The sequence below is a fragment of the Chlorocebus sabaeus genome, chromosome 1, assembly GCF_047675955.1.
Source record: "Chlorocebus sabaeus isolate Y175 chromosome 1, mChlSab1.0.hap1, whole genome shotgun sequence".
NCBI classification, from domain to species: domain Eukaryota; kingdom Metazoa; phylum Chordata; class Mammalia; order Primates; family Cercopithecidae; genus Chlorocebus; species Chlorocebus sabaeus.
The window spans coordinates 105,446,821-105,467,179 of record NC_132904.1 but is presented as its reverse complement, the minus strand read 5'-3'; the positions used below and the strand labels follow the sequence as shown (position 1 = coordinate 105,467,179).

The following is a 20,359-nucleotide window of genomic DNA, read 5'->3' as shown; positions in this document are numbered from 1 at the left end:
GTTTGCACCTGGGAATAGATCTTAAAGATTTGTTTAACCATAAATGTTTCAGCCTTACTACTCTTCAGTGAGAAAGAAATCACTGAGTACTTTATTTTTCAGCTAAAAAATTAGCAAGCAAACCTAAGAATAACAAATAATTGTATCTTATTCTGAGAATAGACAGGTTTCAGAAAATGCCAAGGCCTAAACTTGTGTGAGTTTAAAGGTACTAGGAAAAAAAAATACCTTGCTGAAAAAACCTACTGAGAGACAGGATAAAGCAGTAGAAAGAGACTAGTAGTCAAGACCTGAGTTCAATTTCAAGTTTTAACATGTGTTGATTGGATTTAAAAATGAACAAAATATAATCCCTGCCATCAATAGGCAGACATCTAACAGGGATGATAAACAGATGATTACACACAGTGGGATAAGTGCACTGATGGAGATATTCACAGGCTTAGGGAGCACAGAGGATGGGAGACTGAGGGGAAGAGAGAAAAGGAAAGTGCTATGGTCTGAATGTTTGTGTCTCTCCCAAATTCATGTGTTGAATTCTAACACCCAAGTTACAGCATTAGGAGGTGGGGCCTTTGGGAGATGATTTGGTCATGAAGGCACTGTTCAAGGGTTAGTGCCCATACACAAAAAGACCCCAGAGAGCTAGCTTGCCCCTTCTACCATGTGAGGACGACAGCAAGAAGGTGCCATCTGTGAGAAAGTGGGCTGTCATCAGACATTGAATCTGTTTGCGCCTTGATCTTGGACTTCCCCGCCTCCAGAACCATGAGAAATAAATTTCTGGGGTTTTTTTCATAAGCAACCCAGTTTATGGTATTTTGTTACAGCAGCCCAAGCAGACAAACACAAGAAGAAATGAGGAGGAGGGGGTACCTGAACTGAGTTTTAAAGTAAGATTCTAAATTAGAAGCGGGTAGCAGGAGCAGAAGAGCAATCTCAGCAGAAGGGACTGTCTGAGATTTTTCCAGATTGAGACTAAAAAGTTGGTTTGATTAATAGGAATTTAATATAAAGATACACAAGGAAATAAGAGACAGGAAGCCATCTCTATATCAGAATAGTTAGATCTCCTTTGGGATATTCAGGACTCAACACAATTCTTAGCATTCAGTTATTCTGGGTTCTCCAAGAAGTAGGTATATTGTCCCTGATTCTAGTGATCCATCACACTGGTGATTAGCATCTCTCTCTCTCTGTGTCTGTCTCTCTCATCCTCTCTCTCTCCTCTACTTTGCTATTTCCATGTTTCCAGTAAAAGATCCTTTCTTTGTTTTTGGGTCTCATTCCCTCTAACCTCTGTTTATTCATGGTATTTATTGCCACTGAGCTTCTGCCTACCATCTTTTCCTGGTAGGTCTTGGCTTCTTCCATCCTACTGTCTGTTGATTCTGTTCATTGCATTTGAATTCACCAAGAGATGGAATCCACTGGCAAGGTCCATCCCGTATAGAGAGGCCCTGCTGAGCAGAGAGCTCTCATGCCAGGCTACCTCAAGGATGCTGGTCAGTGGTGTCTGTGTCACTTGATTCCTCCTGGTTCAGTTATCAACACTCAGAGCAGCGACATCACACAGTTTGAAACACCATAACCTATATAGAAGTGGTTTTGTTTTAGGAGCATCTTCTCCAGCACCCCAAGGAAAGGTACCAAGGTAGAAAAGAAGTTCTGCTTGGAACTGCAAGCTGCTTGGCCATGCTGAAAAGTAAAGAAGGAACAGGGTGTGTCTAGGGATGAGACTGACCAAGACCCTGGAGGGTTTTGTATTCAGGTTTAAGATGTAGCAGGCTTGAATTTCAGTCTATAAACTGAGATATATATCAGTGCCATTTTTCTGCATGTACTTTAAATCAGCTTAAATCCAATGCAGAGACACCCTTTAACATAGTGGCAGAAAATTCCATCTCAGTTATTACAGGTGGTGGGGAGAGTTTATCCCTTGGGGTTGTGCAAAGATCCCAGGGTTTTCTGCAGAACCAGTGCATCAAGGATGCTCCCTTGAACTCTGGTCATTTGTCCACACAGGAAACCACTTAAACACCCAGTGTTTGCCACTGCCACCATTGTATCTGTGCAATGTAAAGGGCACAGGAGCCTCTGCCAAGTCTGTGACCATCGGTGGTCTGGTCAAGCCTTCCCCAGGACAATGAGCAGTCATTTGCCTTTGAAGCAGGAGGGCAGCCTTAGAGAAAGACAGCAGGGGTGGAAGATAAACCTCCACTCTCTTTTTTGCTGAAGGCTGACCCAGACCCTTAACCACCCAGGGCTAATGGAGCAAAAAAGTAGCTCAGCTCCTAAGTCCATGCTCACTACCCTCTTGCATACAGGAAGCCTTGCTACACGGATGATCTCTGCCCCGAACCCCAGCTCAGAGGGTGCTACCTCCGTGACCCTCACTGTCAGCCACACGTGGTTACAAAACAGAACCGAGGATTTTATAGAATCTGTCTGTCCCTCTGTAGAATTCATTTATGAAACAGCCTGGCTAAACATAACGAATCACAAGATAACACATCTAAAATGAGAACGCTGGGGGTTGAGAGCTGGCTATTCAGAAGGAAACGTAAGCAATGACAGGACAAAGAACATCACTTTCCCAGGAAGGTGCCGTGGCTGAAATGAGAATCCATCACTGACAGAGATGAGATGGGGAGAAACAGAGAGTGACTGGCCAGGGGTAGGCATGAGGAAACAATGAGGCAGGAGTGTCTTTCAGGACTGATTTGACAGAAAAGGAGACAGCAGTATTTCAACCGGAGCTTTAGAGCAAATAGAAAATCAGATCTTTGACTGAAACAGTAGCAGAAGAAAATCTGTATTCAGAATACATTTTCTCCTTAAAGAAGAAAAAATATAGGGCCACAGAAAAAGGCTTTGCAAAAGCAGGACAACAGTAAGTCACCACAGCCTCCTCCTCTTCCCCCCAAGGAAGGCCACGATTGCTGGAAGGGGATCTGATAACCTAAGACAAGGCCATGCTCTCATACTTCACCTGCTGTGGGATCTCCAGTCAAGTACTTCCAATCTCAGAGCCTCAGCACCCTACTCTATTGAATGAGGACAATAAGACCTGCCTCATAGGGTTGCTATAGTTATGAGAGTCCTCTGCAAATTCTAAAAAAGGCTGCTACATATTATTAATATTATTCCAACTCTGTGACATTCTAGAAAGGGCCACACTATGGAGACAGTGAAAAGATCAGTACTTGCCAAGGGTTAGCAGGGAGAAAGGATGAAGAGGTGAAGCACAGAGGATTGTTAGAGAAGTGAAACTATTCTGTATACTATCATGGTGGACACCTGCCATTGTACATTTATCAAAACCTGTAGAATGCACAATGCCAATACTGGGCCCTAATGTAAACGATGGATTCTGGGTGATAATGATGTGTCAATGGAGGTTCACTGATTATGACAAATGTGGTAGGGGATACTGGTAATGGGGGAGGCTGTGCACATGTGGAGTAGGGAATATAAAAGTATACGGGAAATCTCTGTATTTGTAGCTCAATATTGCTGTGAATCTAAACCAGCTCTAAAAAAAATTGACTTCATTAATTTTTTACAATTAAGCCTATTTTTACAAAAATTACGTCAAAGCCAGTGTCATCAGACTCATTCGCATGTTAGTGTGTAATGCTCTCTATGTGCATGCATTCATGTCTGACAGTCCCAGGGCTATCCCCACTGGCCCCCATTCCAACACTGCACAGCACCTAACAGGCTACAGATCACTTTCACATTCCTCCTCTTGTGGCTTCCCCAAGGCACACAGCCCTTAGCTGATTTAGGTGGAAGAAGGAGGCCTCAGTCAATTCCTGGTCTTATGGACTCGGGCCCCTGCTCCTTCTACCATGTTGCGTTTACAGATTTCTCAGAGATGGATTATATCTATACCCAGCCTGGTGCCCACCACCTCCCTCCCCAGTGTCTTCCAGAGCTGCCAGGATGTGCTGGCCCTTCCTTTGCTGACATGTCACCCCTCCCTGCCTCCTAGCCCTTACAACTTGCCACAAAGACCATGGACCCCTCCCTCCTATTTCCTCTGCCTATGCTCACAAATGTGTCCAAATGGGTCAAACTCTACCCCATTCATATCAGCCCATGGATTTCTGCCTTCAGCTCTTCAGAACCATCATCCTGTTATAAATTTACCTTTGGGAAAACTACTAGTAGCATCATTATTAAATATTTATTACATACTATGTACTTATATACATTTTCACATAGAATTCTCACTGTAGCCTTTTGATGTTGTATAGGTAATAACCAGTACCCCCAAAGTGAGACTCAGAAGATTGAATCTCCAGTTTGTATTTAGAGGAGTCGAATTCAAACCAGGTCAGTCTGACATCAGAGTCCTTGTTACACTGGCTCTGACACCCCATCCTCAGAACTCTCTTAAATGACACATTGATCTTCTGACTCAACATTCCTCCTAACCTTGAGCAGTGAAAGTGACTTCTCCTCATGCCCATTCTTCATTCTGAGCTAATCTTTAATCACTTTCCCTCAACAGATGAAGTGCAGGCCATCGGGCCACAGCTTCCCTCTGGTTTTCATCACGGCCCTTTCTCTATGATGCCCTCTATCATCATACCCAAGATTTCCAACATCCCTCCTTAAAATGTTTTTCATTCCTTAGCCTCTGAATTTCTCTGCAAAGCTAGTGACCCCAATCTCTACTCAGCCACAGGAAACTGCAGAGTAACAGGAATTCCATAGGTGTCTTCATGGATCCAAACAGCCGCAAAGCATCACACCATGTCTATAAACTGTCAGTGTCTCCATTCCTGGACCTTTACTCCACCTCTCCAGCCTCTTGTGATCTCTATTTCCCCAACTGAGTTAGCTTTCCCAGTCCATCACCCCCTCTCAGGGACCATTTTCCCACATCTCGCTGTAACAATGCACTCATTGCCATCCTAGAACCTTATTTGCCACCCAAATGTGACCCTTCCACAGCTAAACAATGCCTTCTATTTCCCAAGACTTTCTCCAGAAAATCTAGGTATCCTAAAATGTGGAAATAGAATGATAAAATAACCCTGAGCACCTTTCAACGTAAGATCAAATACAAACTACTAAGATCAAATACTAATCCTAGCAGGGCCCTCCCTCTTGCTAGAACTCTTTCATTCAGCTCCCTTGGCACTTTCTGTGAATGGTACTGCCCATAGCAGCCATTCTGTTTTCTTAGCCTTAATTCCAAATGTGCCACCTCCCTTTCCATAGGTAATTTTACTTTCACTATGAAGATTACACAATTATTGCAAACTCCCTCAGCTTTCCTAGCTCTCTTTAAAATATCTCCAGAACTTCTTTCCCTGTCATATCTGAGAAGTGTCCTGCTTTTCTGTCAAGACTAATACTTCTACCTGTTCTTGATCCCATTCACTCTTATCTCCTCCAGCATCTCATTCTTACGCCCAGTGCCATCTCCTCTCCCCTCTATCTCCGACCTCCCCCTCTCCCACATCCCCCCATCTCCCATCTTTCCCTCTATCTCCTATCTCTACCCCTATCTCCCGCATCCCCTTCTATCTCCCACCTCCCCTTCTATCTCATATTTCTACCCCTATCTGTCACCTCCCCGCATCTCCCATTTCTCCCTTCTATCTCCTATCTCTACCCCTATCTTCCATCTCTCCCCCATCTCCTATCTCTACCCCTATCTCCCACCTCCCCTTCTGTTTCCCGCCTCTCCCCTCTATCTCCCACCTACCTCTCTATCTCCCACCTACCCCTCTATCTCCCACCTCCCCATCTATCTCCCACATCCCCCGTGTATCTCATATCTCTCCCTCTATCTCCCACTCTCCCCACCATCTCCCATGTCTCCCTTCTACATCCCTTCTCCCCCTCTAATTCCCATCTTGCCTGTCTCCCATCTGTTTCATCTATCTCCGATCTATCCTGATGTTTTTCCTTCCTCTGGCTTCTTGCGCTATGTTCATAAACAATGTGATCTCCCCATGCTAAATCAGTGATTCTGGCAGGGCCATCTGTGTATTCAGGAGTCATTACTGAACACTATGAAGCAGGCTTTCTGTTTGGTGCTGATGAGACAAAGAGAAATGGGGAAATTTCCATTCCCAAGGAGTTCACACTCCAGGGGAGAAACAGATGCGTGAAGAGTGGGACCAATTCTAGGTACATAGTAAGTACAGGATTATCAGGACAACAGTTGAAAGAGGTCTCCTCAAGACAGGGAGTATGCTCTCTACCAGTGTCAAAGGACTAGAAGACAGGGAACCACATTTTCAAGATTCACTTGCCATTAAGGTTATGAGGTCATATCCTAATCAAGCTCCTCACCTCCTCATTTCCAGATTACGGCAACATTCTCCTGGATAGTCTCATAGCTTCAAATCATCTTCCAGACCAAACTTCACACTGCTTCAAGGGTAAACATCACTTCATAACAGACACTTCAATGCTAAATATAACTCACTAGCACCAGGATACAAAAATAGCTCACCTGAACTGCACAACAATGGAACAAGCTTCTTGCAAAGTAGACAACTCTCGCCATTACTATTTATACTACTTATTTCATATTTACTCCATTACCTCTCATTACTTGTTATATTTCCGTTTGTATATGACTCATTTTCTTTACTAAGTTGTAATTTCCATGAGGCAAACCCTACAGATGCAGGAGTTCTGAATCTTTTTCCATTGAGTCATGCCATGTTTCAATTTCTTAGTAGGCAAGAAAAATAAAAGAAAAAAGAGTAAATCAAGATAAATATTTGCAGCATATATGACAAAAACAGTTCTTATGTATATTATATATAAAGTGTTCTTAGAAATCTCAAAGAAAATAAATGAACATGCCAATTTAAAAATGGTCAATGAACATGAATAGGCGTTGAAAAAATGCTCATCATGACTGGCCATCAGAGAAATGCAAATCAAAACCACAATGAGATACCATCTCACACCAGTTAGAATGGTGATCATTAAAAAGTCAGGAAACAACAGGTGCTGGAGAGGATGTGAAGAAATAGGAACACTTTTACACTGTTGGTGAGACTGTAAACTAGTTCAACCTTTGCAGAAGACAGTGTGGTGATTCCTCAAGGATCTAGAACTAGAAATACCATTTGACCCAGCCATCCCATTACTGGGGATATACCCAAAGGATTATAAATCATGCTGCTATAAAGACACACGCACAGGTATGTTTATTGTGGCACTATTCACAATAGCAAAGACTTGGAATCAACCCAAATATCCATCAATGACAGACTGGATTAAGAAAATGTGGCACATATACACCATGGAATGTTATACAGCCATAAAAAAGGATGAGTTTGTGTCCTTTGTAGGGACATAGATGCAGCTGGAAACCATCATTCTCAGCAAACTATGGCAAGAACAGAAAACCAAACACCGCATGTTCTCACTCATAGGTGGGAATTGAACAATGAGATCACTTGGACACAGGAAGGGGAACATCACACACCAGGGCCTATTGTGGGGGTAGGGGGGAGGGATAGCATTAGGAGATATACCTAATGTAAATGACGAGTTAATGGGTGCAGCACACCAACATGGCATATGTACGCATATATAACAAACCTGCACGTTGTGCACATGTACCCTAGAACTTAAAGTATAATTAAAAAAAAAAAAAAAAAAAGAATTCATTTGGGGAAAAAAAAAAAAAAAGAAGTTGGATGGAGTATTGCGTGGGACACTAAGCATCTAAGTCAGTAAGCTAATGATAATTGTAATTATTCATTGGGTACGGTGTATGCTGCTTGGGTAATAGGTATACTAAAATCTCAGAAATCACCAGTAAAGAACTTATCCATGTAACCACATAGCACCTGTTCCCCAAAAACTATTGAAATAAAAAATCATTATCAAAATAAAAAAAAAGAAATGCAAGTAACTAATACACATAATTTCTAAAATTATGTAAATTACTAGTAATCAAATAATGTAAAAATTAAGCGTATTTTAAAATATTATACATTTTCTAACAATAGCTAATTTTTACTGAGTCTTTGCAACAAGCCAGATTCTCTTCTAAGAACTTGACATGAATTCATTCATTAATCTTCCCAATAAGCCTGTGAGGAAGTTGCTATCACTATTCTCTAAATTTTACGGGGAATGAGGTACAGAGAGGTTAAGTGACCTACCAAGGTCACGCAACTAGTCAGTGCTGAAGACACAATTTTAATTCAGATACTTGGACTCCAAAACCATGTTCTTGGCCACTCACTCTTCTAGCTCCTCTAGATGACTAAACAATTATTGGATGTTTTGTATCTGCCAGGTACAGTGCTAAATGTTGTGAATGAATTATCTTCTTTGACCCTTACAATAATCCTAGAGAGGATTTATTTTTTCTTTACTTAGCAGACTAAGAAATGCTAAGAGAAGCTAAGAAATTTGGACAAATTAACAGCTATTACAGTAAATGGTAGAAATGGGTTTGTTTGCACAAAAGTCTATACAAGATGTTGGCAACGGTTTGGGGAAATAGGTACTTTCATAAACTTGATGGAAAAGGTAAACAGTATAACCATTTTGAGAGGTAATGTGGCAAACATCCTTGGCTTTTTTAGTTTACCATTGTCTCATGTCGTTTTTTAAGCATATTGTTTTCTTTAGAAATCACCATGTATGATGATTCTCTGATAAAGATGTCTAATTAATATTATTTATATTTGAGACTGGAGAAATAGCTAATAGTATATTCTTATAAAGAAACACAATATGTTCATTAAAATGATGCTGTAGTCGAATATCTTTAAGATATAAAAAAAGTTAATGATATGTTGCAAAGGGAGAAAGGTTAGATCATCAAACAGCAAGTACCATATGACTGCATTTTTATTAAGAAAACATATAATATAAATAGAGTTGACTAGATAGCTAGATAGGTAGATGGCTGGCTAGTTAGACATTTAGATACACAGAGCTACCTAGACAGACAGCTACAGGATAAAAGTTTTTTAATAGTAAGAAAATATTTAAACTGGCTGTCTCCATATAGTAGAATTTCAGTGATTTTTTCTTCTTTGGATTTTTCTGTATATTTTCAATGTTCTGTTTTTCCAGTTGTGACAAGGGGAAAAATGACAATTTCTGTATGTGGTTCCACAGAATAAACTAAAGAAGGTGTCTTGGAGCTTATAAAAGTAATATTTCTACCTAAAGTTCACAGACAATGTCAGTGATTGTTGTGCTAAGACAGACAAAAGCCAAGAATAATTGTTAATATTTCCCATAAGCCGGTCACACAAAAGATCAGTCCTTCCTCACAAACCCAGTTAGAAAACTCTCTAGACTCTGGATCCCTTCTCACCAGGGAAGTCTAGACAATTCTCTCTTGCCCTAAAATACCGGGTTTTCATTTGATAGCATTCCCCATAGACCCCTCTCCCAGTCCTAATGGACCTTCTTGTCAGATGAGCCAGTTGCCTTGGTTAGAAATCTTGATTTGCAGGTTACAGAAACCAAATACAGCAGCATATGTCAAAATGAGTTTATTAAGAAGATAAAGGGTCATCTCTCACAGAACTCAAGTACAGGATGAGAATAGCCATGGGCAGCTTCTTCCTGAACACCAGCTTCATTCCCCTGTGTCTCCATAAATTGGCTCTCTCTGTTTCTCTACTCCATGGTAGAAGATAGCCCCCGCATCTCCTGAGTCCACAGCCTCAGGATCAGTTCCACAGACTCGCTGGAAAAAAGCCAACTGGCTCAATTTTGCTCAGGCATTCCTCTTTGTCACTGCTAGGGTCAGCACATGACTTCCAAGGTACACCTGTGGGGTCAGCTTGTGACCTTGTGGAGGGAAGGTGGTGGTTCCTAGGAACAAGGGGTGGCTGCAAGCAGCAGACTCTTTGAGAGGTGTCATCTGCCAGCCCTGCCAGCCCTCTTGGCTGCATTGCCCTTTCAGTTGCGGTTACGATCACACAGGCAGCATCCTGCAGCTCTCTCATTATGTCCAATCAGTGAATCCTGTCAGCAAACTCAACTGTAAGGGCAGGAACCAACCTTACCTCCCACCTCTTCGATATCTTCCTCTGCACAGCACATTGGAGGCTTTGGATACTTATCTGATTGTCTCCAGGATGTGTCACCCTGCAGCATGAGCTAATCACATGGCGTAAACACTCCCAAACTAACTTTTAGGTGATGAAGCCAAACAAACAATTCTGCTCCAGAATCAGAACCAAGGATGAGGGTTGAGTTTTGAAATCTGTGTGGTTTTAAAGAGATATTTACATGGATATCAATTCTCTCTCTCTCTCTCTCTCTCTCTCTCTCTCTGTGTGTGTGTGTGTGTGTGTGTGTGTGTGTGTGTGTGTATACATTTTCTCCTCTACGGCCAAAGTGAAGAGAAGGTAAACTAGAAATTGCCTCCATTTTCACAGTCCACTGTTTTCCATGCTGGAAATCTATAAAAGATATTTTGGTCTGTGAAATAAAGTAGCAATGTTCACATAAGAATGCAAACAGAATAGAATTTAGAGCCCATCTCCTCAGGCCTACCTGATATCAAGCTCAGACACATTAAGATAATGCCATTTGGGATCTTGTTTTAATTGGATTTTCTAATCTTCCGTATATTCTAATGAGCTTGGGGGAAGGAAATCTTCAGTGTTTAGGATACAGCCTCTCTCAAGAGGATCCAAGAGTTTTCTCTTTGGGCTGCCCTGTGTTGAGAAGTGAAGGTGAAGAGGGACTTAATGTGAATCTCAGCCACCTATGTACAGAGGAAAGACTCTGTGAGGTCACAGCGAGAAGGTGTCCATCTACAAGCCAAGGAGAGAGGCTTCCAGAGAAATCCACCCTGTCAACAACGAGAACTTGGTCTCAGCCTCCAGAACTGTGAGAAAATAAATTTCTGTTGTTTAAACTACTCGGTCTGGGCCAGGGGCAGTGGCTTATGCCTGTATTCCCAGCACTTTGGGAGGCTGAGGCAGGCGGATCACCTGAGGTTGAGAGTTCAAGACCAGCCTGACCAACATGGAGAAACCCCATCTCTACTAAAAATACAAAATTAGCCTTCAGCCTTCAAGAGGTGCCTGTTCACACCTTTTATTTCCATCTCTAAGGAGCCATAAGTTACAAAAGAATGACCCAAAAGTCTTCAGCAAAACGTCTTTCTCAGAGAGCTTACTGTAGTTAATATGCTGCATTTGATAATAATTTAATAAGGATCTATAAATCCAGTCACAGCCAGAGGTCAGTGGGCTGCAGCCCAGAAGGGGAGAGGGCTCTGTTGACCATAGCCACCCAACAAAGGGCAAAATGCCTGGCCCCTCAGCCCAGACCAGATGGCCAGAGATGCCCAGCTCATCAGCAATACCACCTAGAAAAACAGAAGTGGACACAACAGTGAACACCTCTGACTATCTGTTAGTGCTGGGGCTGCCATAAGAGTACCACAGACTGAGGAGTTATTTTGTTTTGTGTTTTGTTTTGTTGAGATGGAGTTTTGCTCTTCTTGCTCAGGCTGGAGTACAATGGCACGATCTTGGCTCACTACAACCTCCACCTCCCGGGTTCAAGTGATTCTCTTGCCTCAGCCTCCCGAGTAGCTGGGATTAGAGGCATGCACAACCACGCCCAGCTAATTTTGTATTTTTAGTAGAGATGGGGTTTCTCCATGTTGGTCAGGCTGGTCTTGAACTCTCAACCTCAGGTGATCCGCCTGCCTCAGCCTCCCAAAGTGCTGGGAATATAGGCATAAGCCACTGCTCCTGGCCCAGACCGAGTAGTTTAAACAACAGAAATTTATTTTCTCGCAGTTCTGGAGGCTGAGACCAAGCTCTCGTTGTTGGCAGGGTGGATTTCTCTGGAAGCCTCTCTCCTTGGCTTGTAGATGGACACCTTCTCGCTGTGTCCTCACAGAGTCTTTCCTCTGTACATGCCCATGTCCAAATTTCTTCTTCTTGTAAGGACACCAGGGTAAGGTTGGTGCCTGCCCTTATAGTTGAATTTGCTGACAGGACTCATTAGGACCTGCCTCGTGACCTCATTTCAGTGTAATTACCTATTTAAAAACTATCTCCAAATACTGTCACATTCTGATAATCTGGAGGTTAGGACTTCAACATATAAATTTGTTCAAACAATTCAGTCCATGAAACCATTCAGAGGAACAAGCTGGGAATACGCATACTTTCTCTAAACCTCTCCGACCCTGCTGGGAAACCAGACCAGCACTGTTGTGACATGAGCAAGCTCTAGACAGATGGCCTAGACCCCAATACTACATGTCCAGATACAAGCTGTGAGACCTTAGGCAACTGACTTGCCCTCTCTGGGCCATGGTTTCTCAGATGCAAAATGAGGATGATTATAATAGTGCCTAAGTCCTATGACATAAGATTGCAGTGACAAGGAAATTAGTTCCACACTTGAAGGGCTTGGAACAGCCCCTGACACAAAGAAAATGCTTAATAAATATTGGTGACTTTTATTATCAGTTGAGCCACCAGGCACCCTAGCTAATCACTAGCCCAGCCAGGGTGCAGATTTGCTGGATCTACATCCACAGCACTGTTGAACGTGCCCCCAATGAACAGTAACTGAGGCTACCCATGAACCCATAGTGAGTCTAGCCAAAACCTATTAGCCACAAATTGGGAAGCAAATATCCATCCACCTTCCAGAAGCCTCAGCCAGCTTACTCTTTCGACTTAAGTCCCTGAGCACTTAAGGCTTCTGCTTTAGTGAATGAATATGCATCCACTTCTAAGTCCCTTTGTATAGGCTGAACGGACAGGTGATGAATTTCTCCCTTTGTTTTATGTTTGTTTGTTTGTTTGTTTGTTTGTTTGTTTTTTAATTTTCACTGAAGACTACAGAGAAAGGCTTAAACTAATCCTGGGAAGACAAAAGTCTTGTTTTCCTAGTCTATTTAGTCTTGCCTATAGCTAATCAGCTTGTTTGTCAGAGCAGACCCTAGCTCTGCTACAAAAACACGACAAGGAGGAATGTATAAACCCTAGCGACATTTTCACTTTGATGTACTGGGTGTTTGTCATTTGAAGGTGCCAGGCGTTCAGCTTTACAGGCACTACACCAGTGTCAATGGAATCCCTCACTTCCATCTCAGAAGTGGAGTGCCATCACTTACATCAACGGACTTTTTAAATTTTTATTTTTATTTATTTATTTAGGAGTACAAATGCAGGTTTCTTACATGCATATATTGCATCATGGTGAAGTCTGAGCTTTGAGTGTACCTGTCACCTGAATAGTGAACATTATATCCAACAGGTAACTTTTCAACCTTCCTCCCTCTCCCATCCTCCCACCTTTTGTAGTCTCCAATGTCTATTATTCTATTCTGTATATCCACAGGTACCCATTGTTTAACTCCCACTTTTAAGTGTGAACATGTGGTATTTGACTTCCCGGTTTTGAGTTATTTCACTGAGGATAACGGCCTCCAGTTCCATCCCTGTTGCTGCAAAAGAAATTTTGTTTGTTTTTATGGCTGAGTAGTATTCCATGATGTGTATGTGATATATCAGAATCTTCTTGACAAGTCCTATTCAACCATCAGCATAATATTTTTTCTTACTGAAATTTTACATCTCCTTGCTTCAAGACGTAAGAAAGAATGTTTCATTAGTCGTTGCCTGAGTTTCTAGACTGTCTTCCAATGCCCAGATTTTAAGAGAGAGAGAGAGAGTGTGTGTGTGTGTGTGTGTGTGTGTGTGTGTGTATGTAAAATACTCTGCAAATATTTTTTCCCATTCTTTAGGCCAGGGGTCCTGAACCCCTGGGCCATGGACCAGTACTGGTCTGTAGCCTGATAGGAACCAGGCTGCACAGAAGGTGAGCAGTGAGTGGGCGAGCGAAGAAGCTTCATCTGTATTTACAGCTGCTCTCCATTGCTTGCATTACCGCCTAAGCTCCACCTACTGTCACATCAGTGGTAGCATTAGATTCTCATAGAAGTGTGAGCCCTATTGTCAGCTGTGCATGTGAGGGGTCTAGGTTGTGGGTTCCTTATGTGAATCTAATGCCTGATGATCTGAGGTGGAGCCAGGCAGTGATGCTAGCACTGAAGAGTGGCTGCAAATACAGATTAACATTAGCGGAGAGGTTTGACTGCACAGAGACCATAATAAATCAATTGCTTGCAGACTCATATCAAAACCCTATCAATGAGCAGCAAGTGACAATTAAGCTGCATCTCCCTATCGTTTAAAATCCAAACGAATGGGAGTGATAAACCCAAAATTCAAAAAAACAGTTACTTCAAGGTGGAGATGGAGGCTTGGGGTGAAGAAAAAGAACATAGATAGATGAAACTATATATATATATATGCACACACATATATACACATATATATACATGCACACACATATATACACATATATATACATATATATTTATACACACACACACACATACACACATATATATATTTGTTTTGTTTAGGTTTTTTGCTTTTGAGATGGAGTCTCACTCTGTCGCCCAGGCTGGAGTGCAGTGGCAAGATCTCGGCTTACTGCAAGTTCCACCTCCCGGGTTCACACCATTCTCCCGCCTCAGCCTCCCAAGTAGCTGGGACTACAGGCACCCGCCACCACGCCTGGCTAATTTTTTGTTTTTGCATTTTTAGTAGAGATGGGGTTTCACCGTGTTAGCCAGAATGGTCTTGATTTCCTGACCTCGTGATCCAACTGCCTCGGCCTCCCAATACAAAACTATATTTTTAACGTTCTAGTTTTATAAGCTGAGTGTTGGGTTTATGGTGTTTATTACTATGTTTTATAGCAAATGTGTTACATATTTTATGTATCAAATATTACAAAATATAAAATAATTATAATTTTTAAGACAGGATTTTGAAGTTTTTCAGTGACAATTTTAACCATTTCATTTTTTAACTTTTTATAACATTTTACTTTTTGCTGCATTTCACACATATTTCAACAACCACTTTTATTCTTTCAAAAGGGGAACAAGGAATGCTTTATTGAAGCATAATGGTAATGTGCTCAATCTCTTTACCCAGGTATAAGAAAATGGATGTCAGTTTCTATGTCAGATCCATTTAACATCTTCAAGAGATTGTTTTTGCATTCCAGCCCAGGTGGTCATGGTGGCCCTAAAGATAGCAACACCTTGTACCTAAAAGCACAAATCCTAACAGGGCAATATTGTTGCAAGGTAATACTTTTCTCCAAGAAAGCAATGAAAGGTAGCTTGGGTGAGTTAAGGAGCAACACTGCTATTCTCCTCAACTCAGTGGCATCTACTTGGTACCTACTGTGTGCCCAGCATTGTCATGGGCACTGAGGATGTGGTGATCACTAAAACAAAAACACACAGCCACTGATGGCAGGGGACTCGCCTTCATTTTTCTGTAAGTTTCACTTTTTCAAATTTCCAACTTTTATTTTAAGTTCGGGGGTACATGTGCAGGATGTGCAGGTTTGTTACATAGGTAAACGTGTGCCATGGTGGTTTGCTGTACAGATCATCCCATCACCTAGGTATTAAGCCCAGCATCTGTTAGCTATTCTTCCTGATGCTCTCCCTCCCCACATCCCCAACTCTCCAATAGGCCCCAGTGTGTGTTGTTCCCACATGTCCATGTGTTCTCATCATTCAGATCCAATTTGTAAGTGAGAATATATGGTATTTGGTTTTCTGTTCCTGCATTAGTTTGCTAAGGATAATGGCTTCCAGCTCCACTCACATCCCTGCAAAAGACATGATCTCATTTCTTTATATGGCTGCATAGTATTCCATGGTTTATATGTACCACATTTTCCTTATCCAGTCTATCACTGATGGGCATTTACATTGATTTTATGTCTTCACTATTGTGAATAGTGCTGCAATGAACATACCTGTACATGTATCTTTATAACAGAATGATTTCTATTCCTGTGGGTCTATACCCAGTAATGGGATTGCTGAGTCAAATGGCATTTCTGCCTCTAGGTCTTTGAAAAATCACCACACTGTCTTCCACAACGGTTGAACTAACTTACACACCAGTGTAAAAATGTTCCTTTTTCTCCACAACCTTGCCAGCATCTGTTGCTTTTTTTACTTTTTAATAATAGCCACTCTGACTGGTGTGAGATGCCATCTCATTATGGTTTTGATTTGCATTTCTCTTATGATCAGTGATGTTGAGGTTTTTTTCATATGTTTCTTGGCCACATGTATGTCTTCTTTTGAGAAGTGCCTGTTCATGTCCTTTGTCCACTTTTTATTTTTTGAAAAGGAGTTTTGCTCTTGTTGCCCAAGCCAGAGTGCAATGGCGCAGTCTTGGCTCACTGCAACCTCTGCCTCCCGGGTTCAAGTGATTCTCCTGCCTCAGCCTCCCAAGTAGCTGGGATTACAGGCATGCACCACCATGCCCGGCTAATTTTTTGTATGTTTAGTAGAAACAGGGTTTCATCATGTTAGCCAGGCTGGTCTTGAACTCCTGACCTCAGATGACCCACCTGCCCGGCCTTCCAAAGTGCTGAGATTGCAGGCGTGAGCCACTGCACCCGGCCCCATTTGCCCACTTTTTACTGGGGTTGTTTTTTTGTTGTAAATTTGTTTAAGTTTCTTGTAGATGCTGGATATTAGACCTTTGTCAGATGGATAGATTGCAAAAATTTTCTCCTATTCTGTGGGTTATCTATTCACTCTGATGATAGTTTCTTTTGCTGTGCAGAAGCTTTATTTAATTCATCCAATTTGTCAATGTTTGCTTTTGTTGCAATTGCCTTTGGCATCTTTGTCATGAAATCTTTGCCTATGCCTATATTCTTTATGGTATTGCCTAGATTTTCTTCTAGGGTATTTATAGTTTTGGATTTTACATTTAAGTCTTTAATCCATCTTAAGTTGATTTTTGTATATGGTGTAAGGAAGGGGTCCAGTTTCAATTTTCTGCATATGGCTCACCAGTTCTCCCAGCACCATTTGTTGAATAGGGAATTCTTTCTTCACTGCTTGTTTTTGTCAGATTTGTCAAAGATCAAACAGTTGTAGGTGTGTTGTCTTATTTTAGAGTTGTCTATTCTCTTCCATTGGACTTCCCTTCTTTTTAAAAAAATATGGAATGCTTCACAAATTTGTGTGGCATCCTTGCACAGAGGCCATGGTAATCTTCTCTGTAGCATTCCAATTTTAGTGTATGTGCTAACAAAGCAAGCAAAGAACTCACGGTCTGATGTGGACAGGCCAAGTAAACTGAAGTGCAACAGTGTTAAAGAAACATGAGTAGCCCAGGTATGGGAAAAGTTGTGGGGAGGGGGGTTGATGGTGAATTAGAAAAAGCTTCTAAAGGTAAAGGAAAAAAAAACAATCCAGAGAGAGGAGACGACATAGGTGAAGACATAGGATCTGAATATAGTATTACTAAATGGTATATTAAGTAGAAGCATTTAATTTTTAAACAGCCCCTAAATCCCATTTAAATGACATTTATGTCAGCATGGAAACAACAAGGGTGCCACTGGCACACCAGGAATTTTGAGAAATTTGTGAGTGTACTCACCAACCCTTCATTATGGGCTTTGGGTTGCTAGAACTGGGGATGCACAGGTTATATTTCAGATGATTTAAAATTTACTCTACAAGACTTACATCTAATCATAGTTGACTAGAATCAATATTTAAAACTATTTTACATCTCTTGAGCTTTCTGCAAATTAAACGAGGAAAAATTTGGCTCCGAATTATTGGGGAATAAACACAAGTTGGAAATTGTTTAAATAAAGGAATACAAAAACCCAGACCATTAGGACAGTCTCTGCAATCAAATCATCAACTCCCTCCATCGGAAGAGATGGCTTTGCAAGATCTTTGCTGTGGCCTTCCTTGCCCAAGCCTCCTCCATAGGCATAACCATTCTCAAGTTCTATGAATCCTTTCAAAGAACTAGAGAGCTGTTTCTGTCAGATAGAGGCACATAGTATTATTACTGCAACAACCCAGTCAGAAGAAGGCTTTATAAATTACTCACTAGGCTGTGGGTGGGTTAAGAACTGATAGTCTGAGTTCCTAGACTTTCCTAACAGAAAATGGTCAACTGCAATTACTTGATTCTCCTTTCAAATGACTAATTCTCCTCTGGTTTCTTTTGGGTCTCTCCCATTTCCATTCTGGGTAGCAATCCCTGCTGGCAGAGATGGTAATTAGGTGTGATTTAAGTGTTGCATAATTTGTACAATGCTATAAAATGCCAGTGCAAAATCAAGAGAGTTTGGTCAAGAGGAAAATTTATTTTGAAAAAAAAGAAGAGAGGGGGAGCAGGTGGCACTAGGCCATCTGCTTCAGAAGGAATAATTATTAGGATCCTTGTTTTGCTGAGAACATTTTTAGAAAAAGCATTTGCAAGGGTTGCTGAAAAGTAGCATCAATTCTGAGAAGGGAGTAGGAAGAGACACAAAAGCCAAGCAGGCCAAACTGTCCAGACGAATCCAGGGCCAACTAAGTCAACCCTGCAATTGAGAACTTCCCAGAAACATCCAGTAGGAAGGAAATCCTGCAAGTAAAAACTCATCATCAAAGTAGAAAGGATGATTTCAGCTCTGATATTGTCTTTTTATCCATTGAAACTATCCAATGCCTTACTTCTCCAGGAAGCAGAGTAACATGAAAAGAATTGTGGACCACAATGTTTTAAGGATGTCAGACTTTCTTCCTTCTCAATCTCTACTCCCTGATCATGTGGCCATTTCTTCATGCCTATACCCCTGTCAAGACAAAGAGCTTGGACATATAACTCCTCAGGTGTAAATACCCATGGAGAAAGAGACAAACTCTTACAGATGCCAAGGAAAGAAAAGGGAAGAGAGAAAGAGAGGAAGGGAGGACAAAAGGGTGAAAGACAGTGAGAGGGAGGGAAGCAGGTGAACAGAAAAAAGTGCAAAGGAGAGTATGCTGCTGGGCTCTAATTTTTAGAAGGTATTGATTTGTGAACAAGTACCATGAATTTGGGTTGCTAAAGATGAGAAGTGGTTTCTGTAAAATTACCAATTCAAAGGAATTTGTGCTCTGTGATTTTTAATAAATATTGCACACATAATTTAATGCTTTAGTTTTAACAGTTTCTGTAATGTGAACTAAATTAGTCCATTTATTGCAATATTTGCCAGCATCTATTATAATCACTATAATTACTTTCATCTGTCTATTAAAGGACACTTTCTATTTCATATCATTATCCTTACACTGAAATAGCACAATACAAATTAGAAATTATATACAGACAAATCATAATTTCCTCCCAGAATTTAAGTTTCTCATGTGAAAACTTCAGTGATAGATTTCAAGTTTGGTCAAAAGAACTTAAACTTAACTCATAATTGGTATAAAATGAGGTTTAATGGATAATATTAAATAGGGTAAAACCTCATGAATTTGGGGTTTTATAAATATATCTTTGTTACATTCATAAAAACATAGTTTTCTAATAACTTATCATTAGTAATTATCTTGTACCAAGAAGAAGCTTCTTAATGCTGTCTCTAAGAGTCTTGAGTGTTTCAAAAGCACTTAAAATTTTCTTATATGCACTGTAGGCTATACTGTTACAAGAGCATTCACTGCTTACTCTCTTTTGGAACTGAAAATAGAGTATTATATCTACCCTATTATACCTGGAAAAACATGCTATACTAAAGGCGATGTATTCTCCCCTTCCCCTACTTAAAAATACTCTTCTGAAAAGGTTACAGAGAAGGGTTAATTGAAAGAAAAAATATAATCATATCACATATGGTCCTTGTTCTTTGTATGTGTAGATCCCCCAAAAAGGAAGACCACAGAGAAGAGGAGTGAGTGAGAAGGTTCCAAGAACCAACTCTCCCTCCAAACTCACCAACCAAGTACCTAAACCCACATCAGCATAGAATAAAAAAGATTCAGGTCATCTTCTCACAAGAAACTTAGCTCTGCTTCTGAAGGAAAGCCATCTACAAGAAACCCCCAACTAAGAGCTTGACTCATTGTTTCCTTGAAGGTATTTAAGTAAATATAGAGACAAATGCCTGTGTTCCCATTTGAGTCATTCCTTGTCCTTTCCTCCACTAGAAATACTCAAGGGACTTGAGCTCAGGGGTCAGTTTTCCAGAAGGAAAAATACCTCATTATGCCTGCCCCAGGCAAGCCTACCTTGAGAAGGAAAGAGAGGAGCTACCCTGATTATGGTGAGACTACACTGAGTAGTTGAACAAGGTGATCCCTGAGGCCCTACCAAAAACAATCAATCTTTTAGTTCTAGTTCAGTCTGTGCCTGATTTTATTGATACTTATATATGTAAATAATGATATTTTACTAAATGGAAAACACAAACAGAAGTGATGCTTGTGAACTCAGCGCTGCCCTGGTATAAAAGAAAACAC

General features: G+C 41.0%; 1 non-coding gene across 1 annotated transcript; it reads right to left on the bottom strand.

The window, feature by feature from the left end:
* Positions 1–17,058: 17,058 nt before the first annotated feature.
* Positions 17,059–17,161, bottom strand: LOC119626676 (U6 spliceosomal RNA). The gene has a single exon (XR_005242823.1). It is a non-coding gene; the product is annotated as a U6 spliceosomal RNA (small nuclear RNA).
* Between the last annotated feature and the right edge of the window lie 3,198 nt (positions 17,162–20,359).